Below are 4,069 nucleotides of genomic sequence, written 5' to 3'. Positions count from 1 at the left end.
ACTTTTCTTGGATTTTATTTTTTTATTTTTTTACCAAATAGTTTTTTTTAATATAGATATAGTTTATTATTATAGTGCAGTAAAATCTGAGAAGTTCTTCACATACAAGCGTTTTTTTATACAAGTCTTTACTCTTTACAAGTGCACTTCTTATTCTTCTTGCGCACGTTCTTCTTCTTCTTCCTCTTCTTCTTCTTTTCTTTCGTTTCTTGCCTTCTCTTTCTCCTCCTTCAACCATTACTGCACGTTTTCACTGCACCTTCTTCTTCTTCTTGCTACACGTTTTTCTTCCTCTTCCTCCTCCTCTTCTTCTTTTCTTTCGTTTCTTACTTTCTCTTTCTCCTTCTTCAACTGTTACTGCACGTTTTCACTGCACCTTCTTCTTCTTCTTGCTGCACGTTCTTCTTCCTCTTCTTCTTCTTCTTTTCTTTCGTTTCTTGTCTTCTCTTTCTCCTTCTTCATTTACGTGCTTTTTTTTCTGTTTTCTTTCTTCATTATTCTCGATTTCCATTGTTTTTTGACATCAAACTCTGAAATCGTTTTTGAAGAAGAAGAAGTAGCAGAAGATGAGGATGAGAAAGAGAAAGAGTTATGAATTATGCATAAGGTGTACTTCAACGAATTTTGAGTGTATTTCTTAAATCCTTTGGGTGTAGTTTTTGTAATCCTTTGGGTGTATTTCTGTAATCCTTTGAGTGTATTTCTATAATCGTTTGGGTGAATTTCTGTAACCGTTTGGGTGTATTTCTGTAATCGTTTGAGTGTATTTTTGAAGTTCCATTATCTTCAAATTTGACAAGAAACTCGTTTTTATGGAGGAAGAAGAAGAATAGTCGTTTGTAATGCATGATGAGTTGCGCACTTTAGAAACAGAAAGTTGTTGAATAACGTGCGTTTATTTACTCTTGAATGTGGGAGTGTAATGCGTGTTTTCTCGTAAAATCTAGAACACTTGTCACTTCATCAAGGAACGATTGAGTCCGAAAACGTAACAAATGGACGCTGATCCATGAAAGGAATTAGATCAGGTCAAATGTTTAACGTATTAAAATAGCCACTAATTATATTGATCCCTAATCGATTCACATGTTATTTAGTGATACGAATTTGACTTAGTTGATATAAAAAATAATAAAAAGAAATAATAAGAAAAGAAATCGGCTGGCACTCCATCATTTATTTTTATTTAAATAAATTAAATAAATATTTTATTTACAGAAATAAATAATTATAAAAATTATTACGGAAATATGTCATCAATCTTATTTCGTTTACACTGTAAACGAAATAAAATTAGTGCACGTGACACGTGTATATCTCGTTTACACTGTAAACGAGATACGTGCAAACTTATCTCGTTTACCAATACGTGTTAATTTAATGCGTTTACAGTATAAATGAGATACAGTAAGACAAATTTTCAACTGCTATAAAAGGATGTACAACCCTTGGCATTCTCCACATACATTTCATATATTCTTCTCCTCCTTTTTCTTGCAAAAAGTAGGCAAAAATGTCCAATAGTAACGATATGTGGTTGTCTGTGTGTACCTCAATTGTCATATGAGAAGCAGCGACAATAGGGTGATATTTTGAGTGTGAGAATCTGTTACTATTACGCACTCAACGCGTAAGTTCGTTGTCTGAGTTGAAGAGTATGATATTGAGCAACCTTGGTGGCACAGGGAGAAGAGAGATCGGAAGGGTGGGGTATAGGTTGTTAGCACCGTTGGGTAATGGAGTTTTTCGGTTTCGACTGTTTCGGCTCCAGGGCGACGAGCATGTGCGACTCATGTTTGACATCCATGGAAGAATCATGACGGAACAAGTGATGGAGCTTTCTGCCAAGGTTGGTGATGTTGGTGGTGGTGGTTCTATACGCTCGACATTTGTACAGGATGATCCACCTCTCGCACCACTACCAATTCATGTTGCCAGTCCAGTGGAAGACATGGAGATGGGTGAGGAAGACTCCGACGAAGAGTATGTTGTGGATAGCAACGATAGTGATTCCTCTGAATATGATGAGGAGGAGGAGGAGTTTGTACCGGAGACGCCAACTAAGACAGCGGTGCGCTATGTTTTGCCTCCTCCCACCCGATTCCGGCGCTATCAGATGTACCAAGTCACTATCATACATTGGAGTTGGACGTCATGCATGAGAAATCTCTATTTTTCAACGCCGGAGAAGAGGATTACAACCTAGATGGTGGGGAGAGTTTCGGGTCGGCCACAGATTCAAATGCCGAGATGCAGTAATGAAGGGTGTGAAGAACTACAGTATTCACAGAAGTGCTAAGTACCGAGTGGTCGAATTGGACCGATTAAAGTATCATGTGCATTGCCGTCAAACCGCAAATGGATGTCCATGAAGTCTTCGTGTTGTCCTCCGACAGAACTTCGGATACTGGTGAGTTCAAGTTTAGTTGAGGCGTACTTACTCATTTATGATTGCTATATATTGAGTAGTTTCCAACCATGAATGTTTTATTTCGTTAGGGAGGTCTGGAGGGTTGGTGGAGCGCATACTTGTTTAGCACTCACCATGTTCCAAGACCATCGACAGTTGGACAGCAGCCTAACCCATCCAACAGCATCCTTGTCCTGCAAGGTGCAGTCCGGCAAAGCTATCACTTCAAACCCTCCTAAGAAACATCTGCATGGCGAAGCAAAAGGCAATTGTGCAGATATACGGGGACTAGGAGGAGTCATACAACAAGGTGCCGAAGCTACTGCAGGCACAACAGATAGAGTTGTTGTCCCAAAACTATTTGTGAGCTCAAGGTCGTACCTTACTATGATGGGCACCTTCTGGTCTGCGACTATAGCATGTTCGACAAAGTGTTTTGGGCTTTCCCATCCTGTGTTGAGGCTTTCAAGCATTGCAAGCCATTTGTTTCTGTCGATGGCACGTATTTGTATGGCAAATACGGTGGTGTGTTGCTGATTGCAGTGGCACAAGACGGCAACAACAATATCCTTCCTATTGCTTTTGCAATTGTGGAGTCCGAGAGTATGGAGTCATGGTCGTTCTTCCTGAATAATCTGAGACGACATGTCACCCCACAAGAAGGCCTATTGATTATTTCTGATAGATCACAGGCGATCAAGGCTGCACGAAGGGCCAATGATAGTGGTTGGCAACCTCCTAGAGCGTTCCACGCGTATTGTATTAGACACATGGCTGTAAATTTCATGTCTCGTTTCAGGTCCGCCGAGGGCAAGCGATACCTTATAAATGCCGCTTATAGTCCAAGCAAGGTTGGGTACGAGTGATACATGGATGCCTTGAGAGGTTTGTCGCGAGAGATGGCGGACTGGGTTGGTCGTTTCAACAAAGAGATATGGCTGCAACACTGTGACAGCAGTTGCGGGTTTGGTCATATGACAACAAATCTGTCGGAGTGCATTGGTGCACGAATTGTGAATCACACTTTTCACAACGCGTACCACTGGAGAGGTCCCTATAGGGGTCTTGAATGCTGTTCTGTAAGCCCACAGAGCATCATCCAAGCTCCTTGCCCAATCCTTTCTAGGGGTACTTACTCAAAAAGTTAGTTGGTTAGTTAAAACAGATTTTGAAAAGATAAGAAGTTAGGAAGTTAGAAAAGAAATTTTTGAAAAAGAGGGGAGATATTTTAAAATTTGAGAGAGAGAGAGTTAGTTAGGTAGTTTTGAAAAAGTTAAGAAACAAACAAAAAGTTGGTTAGTTAGTTGAAACAAATTTTGAAAAGATAGGAAGTTAGAAAAGATATTTTAAAAAGATATTTTTGAATTTAGTGAGGAGAGAGAAAAATAATAAGATAGTACAAGATTTAAAATTTTTAGATCTAATGCTCCTTGTTTTTGAAAATTTTGGAGGGAGAACACCAAGGAACACCAAACTTAAAAATTTTAAGATCAAGACACAAGGAAAACTCAAGAACACTTTGAAGACTCACAAGAACACAAGAACATGAAGGAAGAACACCAAACTTAAAATTTTTAGAAAACCAAACCAAAATTTTCGAAAATCAAAGGGGAATCAACAAGAAAACACCAAACTTAAAGTTTGGCACAAGATTTAATA

Source organism: Arachis ipaensis, chromosome B06, assembly GCF_000816755.2.
Source record: "Arachis ipaensis cultivar K30076 chromosome B06, Araip1.1, whole genome shotgun sequence".
Lineage (NCBI taxonomy): Eukaryota > Viridiplantae > Streptophyta > Magnoliopsida > Fabales > Fabaceae > Arachis > Arachis ipaensis.
This window is presented reverse-complemented; position numbering follows the sequence as displayed.